Genomic DNA, 13,285 nt, shown 5'->3' with positions numbered 1-13,285 from the left:
TCCTCGAACTTCCAGTGGATTCCCGAAATTTCAGCGAGTCGGTTTCACAAATTCAATTAAAGGTAAGCGTAGAAGAATGGTGGCAACAAGGAAAAAATACAAAAGTTCCAAAAGACCTTGTGGTTTTCCAGAAAATGCCAGGCAAAGTGACAGCAGGCAAATAGGATTTTTGCACGATTGACACCGTCAATAACGCAGCATTAATATTAGGACATTGAGCAAGGGTGAATTCAACCCACTAGCAACAGTTTCTGCCTTAAAAACAGCAGGAAAACGTGTTGCTATTTAATGTACGCACCCCTTTTTATTATATATATAGCTGTGTAATGTGTTTATGCTATATAAATCCTGTTTATTAATAATATTAATTGCTAGCTGGCATCATGACCTGGATGACATGTGTTAGGAATGACACCCATAAAGATGTGGGCAAGTAATGCTGTGACAATATGCAAAAGGATGGAGGACCAGAAACGGAGCCTGGGTCAGCGAGAGCAGTAGCAATGTGTGGCCTCTGGTCAGCTATTGCCAGGAAGAACGCATTGGTAGGAGTTATGGAGAGCTGGGTGTAATGCCACCCAGAAATGTACAATTTTAGTGAATGGAGTATATGCCAGGGAGAATGCATTGGTAAGAGTCATTGAGAGCTGGGTGTAATGCCACCCAGAAGTGTACAATTTTAGTGAATGGAGTACTGACAGGCAGCAGCAGCAACAGCAGGAGGAGGAGGCGGTGGGCCCTGAGACGGAGCGTAGACGGCATCAGTATCTGGCATGTAAATTCAGGTACTGGGCAGGCGGCAGCATAATTTAAAGCAGGAGGAGGAGGCGGTGGGCCCTGAGACGGAGCGTAGACGGCATCTAGAGCTGAGTGTAGTGCATTGTCAATGCCACCCCAAAGTGTGTAATGCAAATATATGAAATTTGTGATTAAGAGACGGAGTGGGGACTGCATTGGTAACTGGTATCCCGAGCTGGGTGTAGTGCATCGTCAATGCCACCTAGAAGTGTGTAATACAATTTTTGGGAATGGAGTACTGACACGTGGCAGCAGCAGCAGCAGGAGAAGGAGGCAGTGGGCCCTAAGACTGAGCGTGGACCACACTGGTAACTGGCATCTTGAGCTGGGTGTACTGCATCATCACTGCCACCCAGAAGTGTACAATTTTAGTGAATGGAGTACTGACAGGCAGCAGCAGCAACAGCAGGGGGAGGAGGAGGCGGTAGGTCCTGAGTGGGGACCGCATTGGTAACTGGCATCTCGAGCTGGGTTTAGTGCATCATCAATGACACCCAGAAGTGTGTAATACAATTTTGTGAATGAAGCACTGGACTGGCGGCAGCAGCAATAGCACGAGGAGGAGGCGTTGGTGCCTGAGACGGAGTGTGGACCGGATTGGTAACAGACATCTAGAGCTGGGTGTAGTGCATCGTCAATGACACCCAGAAGTGTGTAATACAATTTTTGTTAATAGAGAACTGGGCTGGTGGCAGCAGCAACAGCAGGAGTAGGAGACGGTGGGCCCTGAGACGGAGCGTATACGACATTGGTAACTGGCATCAGCAACTGGCAACAACTGGCAACACAGAATTGGGAGGAAATATTTTGTGTGCCTACCCTGGAGCAAACAAATACTGTTAATGATAAAGAGACAAAATGTTCCTCCATAGCAGCTGAAGAGAAAAATGCCAGTCTTGTTTCAGATGCAGCTTTTGATAAATCAGGTGAAGATTATAAAATTCTGCTAAGGTCAAAGTGGTTGAAGAAAGTTTAGACAGTGGTGGGACAGAAGTAGTAAAAGAAATTACTGTTGTATCTACTTTGGTTTCTCTTGTGGCAGAGGAATCTAAAGTTCATATCCCAAATACAGTGGAATCTGGTAAAGAGGGGCAGGCTGAAATAAGTGTCCCTGTTTTATAAGAAGTTCAGACTGCTTAAAGTATTACTGTGGAAGATGCTTCAGTGCTGACGGAGTTGCAGGCTGATGAATGCATTCCTGTGTGGAGTGGGGAAAATTTTCCGCTTACTGAAGTCCAAGCTAAAGGATGGGATCCTGTTTCAGATGAGTCTGCAGATGAAGAGAATGAAGGGAAAAAAGAGAAAGAGGTTGAGGCCATCCCCTATGTCGACAGTGTAGAAGCTGTAGCTGTTGAAGAAATTGGTGAACATGAAGAGGTTAAGACTGTAGAGGCTCCAACTATTGATGAATGTGAAGAGGCTGAGGCTTCCCCTCACATGGACAGTGTAGGGGCCATAGCTTTTGGGGACATTGAATGTAAAGCGATTAAGACCATCAGTTATGTGGCCAGTGGGGAGCCCTTAGCTGTTGGTGACAGTAGTGAAGGAAAGGAGGGTGAAACTGTCCCCTACATAGGAAATGTAGGGGCTGACGCAGTTTGTGACTTTGAAGACTCTGGGGTAAATGTTGCTGCAGCTATTGAACATGTGGCTTCACCTAGCAAAGTCCTTGAGAGACCTGAAGAAGTTATAATGAAAAGAGGCCGAAAGAGGGATGGGAAACCTGAAGGCTCCAAATCCAGCCAAAAATAAAGAGAAATGTGTAAAGAAAACTTGATGTAAGCTGTGCAGCCATACTTGTCCCAGACGCCTAAATCTTGATTGTCACATGCAGAGGCACATAGGAGCTCCTTCTGGGGAGAAGCTGTATGAATGCTACATTTGTCATTCTCGGTTTACACAGGGTGGATTGAAGATTACAGCAACAGCAACCATGTCCTTCCCGAAGGCGCCTATCAAAAGGTTCAATAAGAATGTTGATTGTGCTCCTGCTCCAGGATCGTATGATGTAAGGATGGCTGATGGTCACAAGGGACCCGTGTCATTTGAGAAATCTCAAAGGTTCACAGGAAAAGAAAAAGGTTCTAAAGGTGAAGGTCAAGCAGACACTGAGAGAGAGGAACCAACATCTCCTTTGCGGCTGTGCAAACATGCTTTGCATGGATCTACGCCAAACCTGAGACAGACCCTGAGTCAGCAATTGCAGAATATACAAGAAGAAATGATGAAAGAGAGGTGCCTGTTGACAGAGGAGCTGGAGGGAACATTAGATGATCTTGATAAATTACAACAGGAGGCGGCCACGGAGAAACTTATCATGGAACTAGTGCAAGAACATCAGCAGAGGGCAGAAGAGATTGTACAGCTAAAAAAAAAACTCTTCAAGGCAAAATTGCCTTGAAAGTGCCAAGGGAGAAACCTGGATGAAAGCAGAAAGTACGGTCCAAGCAAGAAGTTTCAACCAAGTAGTAAGCATACCAGAGACAACTTGATCCAGAGCACCGGGTTTCTAAAAAAATAGTTTTGTGTGTTTGTTTGTTGGTCTAGAAAAAGAAATACAGATAGGTCTTCAATGGCAGTCTACAGAAAGGATAAAGCAAGAAAATGCAGGGGAGTGCAGACTCCCTATCCTGGGTTAATTGTATTGGAATAATGTGTCCAACCCCACAGGGTCGAACGGGGGGGGGGGGGGGGATATGTGACAGAGTGTCCCTAAAATGTGAACAGGGAAAGTGGTAAAATAAGGAAAGGAGAATTGTAATGATTAAAAGGTTTTAGGAACAAACCAGGTTCTTAAGGGCCCTGGAGCCGGCCAAGGGATATGAAGGGTAGGTGCCTTGGCCCAACCCTGATGTGGGAATATATGCACATATATATATGAGGGGAAGATGTAATCAGCAAGAGGCCTGAGGAAAGTGATCAGCAAGAAGCCGAGTGGAGAGTAATAAGCCAAGCTGAGAGAGAGCCAGAGGAATCCAGGCTGAGAGAGAGACAGAGGGATCCATACTGGAGATGTGAGCAGTCAGAGGCTAAGAGGAAGAAGGTTCCAGGATGTAAAGGGAACCAGAGTCTGTTCCTGCCAGGAGAAAGGAGCCAGAGTGGGTTCCAGGCTGCAGAAGATGGGGGCAGAGCTCCAGGAAAGCCAGTGGGCAAACAACACTTCAACTGTGAGTGGAACTATTATGATATAGAGATTATGCCATAGGTTTCCTAGAACTTGAGAGGGGAATTTGAACTGAGCTTACCAAGACTGCAGGAACTATGAGTGGATTTTGTTTATCACATTTGCATGGACTGTGTACTACTGTGGCTTACAAGTTGGACAGAGAGGTAGCATACCTAAAGTGAGGTAGTTAGTTGGCCAGCCGGGCCTTTGTTTGTTGTTTTTGTTAAATGGCTGTGGGAATAAAGCCTGGACTTTTAAGTTGATTTGAGCGTTTCTGCCTCTTGTTGTGACTGGTTTGATCCCTGCTACCTCGAGCAATTCCCCACATCCCACCACAGCCAGTAGCTGCAAGGCCAATAGTTTGGCTAGAGCTCAATGACTCTTTTGTTGGTTGGGCCCATAGCCTGATGCCTTGCGCAGAACTCTAGTAGAGTGGGCTGAAGGGACTCTGCTTGTGGCACAGGATGCAGATTGCTACCCACCCGTCATCGTTTTTCAGCGTGAAAAAGGACCACACTGGAGAGGTGCATGCAACCACACTGCTGCTCTTTCTTTGCCTGCCTCTGCCCCTGCTGTGTGCCTTGCATCTGCTCAAGCTTCATCTCCCCCACGGTCACATTGTCTCTGACTGTTCCCCTGCTTGTGTACACTCGTCTGTGTCACAGATCTCTGCAGGTCCAGGGGATCTGTACCTCCTTCACCTTTTTTTGATAGCAAAAGAGATCAGAATTAAATATCTGTATTTTTTTGAGAGTAATACAGAAGGTTTTCTGGCTTTTTTGATAGTAAGTGGGATCAGAATGAAATATCTGTATTTTTTTGAGAGAAATACAGACATTTTTCTGGCGTTTTTGATAGATAGCAAGTGGGATCAGAATTAAATATTTGTATTTTTTGAGAGAAATACAGACATTTCTCTGGTGTTTTTGATAGATAGCAAGTGGTATCAGAATGAAATATCTGTATCTTTTTGAGAGTAATACAGACATTTTTCTGGCTTTTTTGATAGCAAGTGGGATCAGAATGAAATATCTGTATTTTTTTTAGAGAAATACAGACTTTTTTTTTGGTGTTTTTGATAGATAGCAAGTGGGGTCAGAATCAAATATCTGTATTTTTTGAGAGAAATACAGAAATTTTCTGCCTTTTTTGATACATAGCAAGTGGGATTAAAATGAAATATCTGTATTTTTTGAGAGTAATACAGAAATGTTTCTGGCTTTTTTGACAGATAGCAAGTAGGATCAGAATGAAATATTTGTATTTTTTGAGAGAAAAACAGACATTTTTCTGGCTTTTTTGATAGATAGCAAGTGGGATTAGAATGAAATATCTGTATTTTTTTGAGAGTAATACAGAATGTTTTTTCAGGCTTTTTTGATAGCAAGTGGGATCAGAATTAAATATTTGCATTTTTTTGAGAGAAATACAGAAATTCTTCTGGCTTTTTTGATAGATAGCAAGTGCTATCAGAATGAAATATCTGTATTTTCTGGAGAGTAGGACAGAAATGTTTCTGCCTTTTTGGCTAGATATAGGTAGGCTAGCTATATTTCCAGATACACAGAAGGCTCCTAACCTGTCACAATGCACTTCTCTCCCCACTTCTTTCCTTCACACAGAACACAAGATGGACTACTGGGAGCAAATGATTAGCTCCCAGCCACACCTTTCTGGCCCAAAATAGTCGCTGTTCCCTCCCCCTGCATTTTCCCTCATTTGTTAGGCGAGAACATGACCTCATGGCAAATCGCAAGGTCGTTCTCGCTTAAATGTTCGGTATGCAAGAAAGGCCCAATTCGCCGCAAGATCAAACTTACAAATCTCGCTCGCTCATCCCTATTCTTTATGCCAAAAGAGATGATTGAACAAAGTGCCCTGATGTATTGTATTATTTTGTCATGTATTGGAACATGATAGAAAATAAATCTGGTAAAAAGAACCCCTTCTTTTGACCTTCTATACTCCATAAACTTTCCCCCCTTGTTCAACAAACACAGTAGCTTATTGAGTAAAACAAAATCCTACCCTTTATTTCTTCTGGGCAGGATTGCGTCAGTGAAAATGATGCTCCTTTCGAAGTTACTATAGCTTTTTGGGACTATCCCTGTCTCAGTCCCCAGTAGACAAATCAAAAAGCTTCAGATGGAATTTCTAGACTTCATCTAGAAATACAAGCAACATAGATTGGCAAAAGATGTAATGTGTATTCCGAAAGACATGGGTGTTATGGGAGTTCCAGATTGATATAAATATTATTTAGCCGCACATTTAAGGTACCAACCGTCTTGGTCCTCTCTTCATTCCCTAAGTATTTGGAGCTAAATCGAAGAAGATGATTCCTGTTCATCCTAATATGTTCCTGTGGGGCTCCCCTCCAACCATACCAGACTCTTTCAACGATGATATTCACCAAAAATATCTGGGGAGAATGTAGGGAAAGATTTCTGTTACCCTCCTTAACATCCCTAATGTCCTCTATATTACTTACACCTTTGATTCCTGATAGCCTTACTTCTTCAATGTCAAGTCCCTGGAAGGCAAAAGCCCTATCTTAAATCCATCACCCACTGTATCCTAGTGATTACGAATTTGCTGAACTCAAGGAAAATATTAGATACCTCACTCCTCGTTCTACGCCTATTTACAAATTAGGCATTAATTTTGTATTATCCACACACTCCTCCTCAGGTTCCCCAGTCTCACACTTTTTGAATAAATATGTAGAGATTACCCTTACTCTAAAGGCCTGAACTCCAATATATATAAATAGACAGCATGGTGGCTCAGAGGTAAGTGCTCTGGTCTTTGCAGCGCTGGGTCTCAGGTTCAAAACTCATGCATGTTCTCCCCGTGTTTGCGTGGGATTCCTCCTTGTACTCTGGTTTCCTTCTATATTCTAAGAACACGTAGTTAGGTTAATTGGCTACCTCCACAAAATTGACCTTAAACTGTATGAAAGATATATGACCTTGGTAGGGACATTAGACTGCGAGCCCCTTTGAAGGACAGCTAGTGATAAGACTTTGTACAGAACTACAATATGCGTTTTACCATGACAATATAAAAATACTGTTTAATAATAATACCCAGCACTAACTCACAGCCCTCTGCTAAATTCCCGTATATGTTGGCATAAGAGAAAGTCATTGGTCGAAAGCCAACATGGGAAGTGTGGTCAGATAGCTGGCAAGCAGCCAAAAGGAGTTCTATCTGTACTGCGTATAAAGAGAACTCTTACAAGATCCTACTTTGTTGGTTTCATACCCCAGAGGTTCTCCGCTGTCTTTTTTTCTACTGCCAACCATAACAGCTGGTGATGCAATGCCCACAGGGGAACATTAGAGCACATTTACTGGGACTGCCCCCTCATCCACACCTATTGGCCGCAGAGTAACACCACTTTACATAATGTCACCCACTTCCAGGTCCCATTAGACATGTTAACCCATCTACTAGGTCTCCCAATTCCAACTGCACTGCAGCGTAAATTGCCTTCACATATGCTAACAGCTGCTCATTGCGCCTAGATCAGGGGTCAGCAACCTTTACTATCAAAAGAGCCATTTTGCCTCCTCTTCCACTAAAGAAAAATAGTCTGGAGCCGCAAACCAGTCTTGGGAGGAAGGGGATCCCCCATCAGAGATCTCCCCGCAGCAGCCGAAGGGAGCCACAACAAGGAGGCTGAAGAGCCGCATGCGGCTCCGGAGCCGCAGGTTGCAGACCCCTGACCTAGATGGAAGTCAGCTTCAGATAACTTCTACAAACGCATACAGCATATATGATTAATGGAATATCTGACGGTCCTCATTAAGGACAGATTGGACAAATTCAACCAACATGGGAAAATTGGGATGACTTCTCCTAAGGCCTGGCATGATTCTGCTTTCTTCTTACCCCTCTCCTCCTCCTTCACTTATTCCGCTGTTCCATCTCCTTCTGTTCCCAATTTTTTGATCATATGACACTCCAAGTGATGGTGCTAATAATTTTCCCCTGATATTCTTGAATGACCCTTTCTTTACTTATTCTTTTTTTGCTGATGTCTGATTGTATATCATAGATATATGAAGCTTCCTAGATAATTGTAGCAGCAAGGTACTACCCAATAGTAACTCTTACGGTTGATCGCTATAGCTGTTTATATGATAGCCTAGCTTCTATGCCAAGGTATGATAGAGCACAGAATCTTAGTTTACTAGTTTAATTATTGCATATAAATTTTTTTTTTTGAACGAGTCACTTGGTAAATACATTTCTTGTTTTTTTACTTGTTCTGTTATTGTTGTGCTTTCGTAACGTGTTAAATTTTGTATGTTTTGTTTTCGTAACGTGTTAAATTTTGTATTAGGTATGTGATTGTGTAAAAACCTGTCTATTGATGTTTACCCCTTATCTAAATAAAAAAATACTGGGTGATTGTCGGGGACCAGTAAACAGATGTTTTTTTTCCAAATACTTTGAGGCAGATTTATAAAAGCCAAACAAATCTTAGAAACATTGGCCACTCTAAAATGCACATTTATTGCTACTATTCAGGTGTCTGCAAATGTCAAATCTTTCAATATACAAAAATACATTGGTGGGAAAGTTTTATTAGCCCTGATTCAGCACTATAGACAACAGGACTCTATATAGAGTCATTTATTGTAAAGCAGAGTGATGGGTGCATGAGAAATAAATAAACTTTGCACATATTTGAAAAATTGGTATTCAATTTTGCACAATGCTGGCAGACTTTTTTCAATGCAAATAGTGGCAACTTCTGTATGAGGAGGGTAATGCATATGATCCTGGCTCATTTATATTAGGTAAGGTCCTTTTCTCTTCTAATGCAATTGTTTGTTCATGTCACGCATGCAAGCTTGTCATGTGTAGCCCCTGCATATGTGTATCATGTTTGGTGCCGTATAGCTAAAAATGAACAATGATAGTACATGGCTTATGTGTACCAAAATATATTATAGTTGCTACACTCAGGGCTGTGAAGTCAGAATTGGAGTCATAGACGAGGAGTTGGTGACAATTTTGGGTACCTGGAGTCGGAGTCAATAAAAATGTGCTGCCTCTGACTCCTGATAAATTGAAATTATGATGCAAAAATAATTTAAATTATGATGTAAGAATAAAGCCCAGTGCTTAGTTGTATTTCTACTAGTGTGAAGTTCAGCTGAGCTAATATACAACCTGACATTCACAATAATATAATCTAGATTATGTACCTTACAAAAAGTGTTCTCATTTTATTTTTTTTAGGTTATTTGAGTGTAAACAAGTATAATGATATAGGTGTAGGTGAGTGCTTTGGCCTGATGTGTGTTCAGGTGTCTTGTCTGCACTCTCCATATATGCTCCCATGCAGGGCTGAACTTCATTTTGCACACCACCTAATACTAGGAAGTTAGTTAGGTGGCCCCCTGGCCCTGGAGCCTCCCACTGCCCTGTCTTCAGCAGAAGATCAGCAAAAAAGGATAAAGGCAGCAGCGCCTGCTCAACTTCTTCTGTCTGCTAAAAGAGCTTAGAGGAACTTGGAGCAACAGCTTTTTGGATTCAACTGTAAGTGTTCATGTTTATTTTAAAACTGCATGGATGCTAAATGTCAACCAAAACTAGACCTGGCTATATTAGGTATTGATGCTGAAAAAGCGTTTGATAACGTGCACATCCCATGGTTGTTCAAAGTGCTGAATAAAATTGGTATAAGAGGACCTTACTATAATTTATTAGCCGCCATGTATTCTGACCCCCAAGATAAACACCCCAGGCTTCCTATTCTATACCATACCATTGAGCCGAGGCACAAGGCAAGGCTGCCCTCTCTCACCACTTTTGTTTAATTTGGCAATCGAACCCCTGTTACGTTATGTAGTAAACACAACCTCCATTTTTTGCAGACAATATCTTACTGTTCACTTCTAATCCCACAGCAGACATAAATACTATTCAGCATATATTAACCCTGTTTGGAGAAGTAGAAGAACTGAAAATCAATTTCTCAAAGAGTGAGATACTTCCCCTGACCAATATCAGAGACAGGCAGTGGATACCAACCTCACCTTTTACGGTTGTCAAGGACAATATTATATATCTGGGGATACATATATGCAGGTCCCCCACATCTCTATACAAACTCGACTACCCGCCAATATTCTAAAAAAGACAAAAAGAACTAAGAATGTGGGAGAAGCTGCCATTGTCATTCATGGGGCGATGCCACCTTGTCAAAATGGTATCTTTTCCATGTTTATTGAATCCGCTACAAATCATACCACTTCTATTAAAGCATGCTGACATAAAAGCTCTAAATGAGTTCTTTTCTCGATTTGTATAGCTGGGTAAGAGGCCTCGGATAAAGTTGCCTAAATTGCAACCCCCAGTGTTGGAAGGGGGCGTTAATTTCCCAAACATCAGGCTTTATAACCTAGCCTGCACTAGTTGCCATGTCATGGATTGAATCAAAGATACCTCCTATTACTCCAACACAGAATTGGAAAAAGCATTAGTCCATCCTTGGCACCTAGTAGCACTTTTACATAATAAAATATCACAACTTTCACAAGACATTAAATACAACATACTGGTTAGGGATACGATAATTACTTGGAGGGAACTCAGACGTAAGCTGGAGTTACCATGTTCTTTGTCTAAATATTTACCGATTCAAGGCAACCCTCAGTTCAGCCAAGGCCTGGACCATAGGTGCTACCGAGTCTGGGCAGCCAAGGGCCTACGGACCGTGGGTGATTTTTTCTCGCCAGATCTTCCAAGACCGGTAACATTGAGGGCATTGGTTCGGCATTATGCCCCACCCCCTCAGGCCCCACATCCACTATATTACCTACAATTTATGAAATTTTGTAAGGCGATACTATTGAGTCCGGCTAAGGTAGTGGAACGGGATAGATTTGATAATCTGCTGTCTGTAATACCTCCTTCCATATCTTCCATATATCCGAGATTGCTAATGCTCTACTCTAAACCTCTTTTGGCTGGGCTGTCCCAAGGTTGGCAAAAAGACTTTGATATCCGGGCCCTGTATGATAAAACAGTGCAGGGATATCTTGTAGTAAGACAGGCTACCCTAAATGAACTGTGGAGAGAAACACAATTTAAGATTGTCCACAGAGCCTATAAGGTATTCTGCCCGCTTACTGAGGAACACCTCAATGCCCTGACCAGGCAAACTAAATGTCTGAGATGTGTTTGTGAAAAAGTGAAAGTCAAACATAACCTTTGGGAATGTACCAAAATCCAACTATTGTGGACCGAGGTCCTTTCCTACATTAACAAATTAACGAAACTACAGTTGGTAATGGAACCTCTTCTATGTGTGTTTGGGAACTGGGATGTGCAGGTATGTAACCTAGCTAGGGGGACAAAAAACTGGATATCCTGGTGCTTACTGGCCGCCCGTAGGGCAATAATGCTACAGTGGATTCACGCAGATCCACCTCGGTTGAAATTGATAGAATCCTTAATGGATATGTTATACCGTAGGGATTTGTTAGAGGTGGCAGACGCAGATGACAAAGCTGTGACAAACTTTTTTGATAAATGGTATGCTTATATGGAATATTCCCTGGTGCCAGCTGAATTGTGCCAAGTCTTACACCGGTATCGATATTCCACGTGGCATAATATACATTTCCCATAAGATCGGGACCCCCTATGGGTAGTGTGGTGCGCCATTTATTGGGATCCACTTTACACCCCGAGGGCCAGACACACCATGACATAGAGATGACAGGGAAATAAAAAAAAAAAGGGTGCTAATTTACCGGAACAGAAAAGTTTCCCTTCTTCCCTCCCCCACCCCCTACCCCGAGTTTGGGTTGTTTTTATTTTGGTTCACTGGTTTATGAACATATGTTCCTTTTTTTTTTTAATTTCAAGCAGTGTTTGGCACAGGGAAAATTTTGGAAAATGGAGGACACAACAAGGACAAATTTTTCACAAAACAAGGAATGGGCACAAATGATGTTTTACCAATGTAATATGTCGAACTATTGCTACTTATTATGATCTTTGTATATTGCTGATGTTTTCTACTGCCCGATCTTTGTAACACTAACCTTGAGCCTGCTATTGTTTGTTTTCTCCTACTCTAGATTTGTACTGTTCTGATGATATCCTGGTTATAATTTTGTACATTGTCTTTTCTGTGTCTATAAATAAAGTTTAAAAAAAACTGCATGGCTGCTTGTGTGAAGGTTGTGTGCATGTTTCTGGAAAGAACTGCGGGGCTATGTGTATGTTTGTGTGTATGGTGCAGGAATGTATGAATGTTTGTGTATAGTGCATATTGTGTGAATGTTTCTGAATAAAATGTAGGGCTTTGTGTTGTGTATAGTAAATATGTTTGTGCATGTTTTTCTGTATATGAAAATATATGTCTAAGTTTAGTGCAGGGCTATAGCTTATTTGTGTGTATAGTGCTGTGTTGTATGTATGTTTGCAATAGTGCCGGACTATGTGTATGTTTGTATTTAAATCAAAGGATATGCTAGTTAATATAACATATTTTTTATTTATATTTTAGTGAAAGAGGCACCCCATTCACAATGGCAAACAGTCTGTCAACAAGCACAATAAAGTCTGCTGTTTATGAGCACTTTACATTATCAAGTAAGAAAACTTCAAATTGAAGATGCCAAATGAAAAAAGGAAGAACTACGAAAAGGTCTGAAGGGACATTTGTCTTCATACAAAATGGATGCATGCACATGTCACAGTCAATTATTTTAAAGTCAGACAGTCAGACAGATGCAGTGACGGACGTCACATTTGTATACCGTGCTGCATATTACAAGTAACACCGCTAAAGAAAAGTGCCTCATACAACACACACAGCGCACTTGCATTTTTAGGGTAAATCCCCCCCCCCCCCCAAAAAAAATTATGCTTAGTGTAAAAATTTACACTTAGTGAAGCATATTAGCTCCAAAGTATTTTGCAGGGTGTGAAGCCACACAAACATCTCAACTATGTCCAGCCAAAGAGGAAGGGGCAGCTTTGCCAGGGGTGGCAAGGAAAGCAGTATGGGTTTGTTTTTAACTGCAGGATCGAGAACAAGAACCCAGCCGGACCTTAGACATTTTAGAGCTGCTGGTGGTGGTGTGCGTTTATTATTACCGCACCTTGAACAACAGGTACTGGAGTACATGATCCAGCCTGGGTCAAGCAATTGCACCCCCTCTTCCTCCCAGACACAGGCTTCGCAGGGTCCCAAACTATGGCCCCTGATACACCTGTTCCTCCTACTTCTCCCTCCTCGGCTGGAAAGTCTTGTGTAGAGCAGAATGTTCATGTGTACGTAGAGGA

The sequence above is a fragment of the Pyxicephalus adspersus genome, chromosome Z (assembly GCF_032062135.1).
Source record: "Pyxicephalus adspersus chromosome Z, UCB_Pads_2.0, whole genome shotgun sequence".
In the NCBI taxonomy this organism is placed as follows: domain Eukaryota; kingdom Metazoa; phylum Chordata; class Amphibia; order Anura; family Pyxicephalidae; genus Pyxicephalus; species Pyxicephalus adspersus.
The sequence above is the reverse complement of the archived record's forward strand: the minus strand, read 5'-3'. Positions refer to the sequence as shown.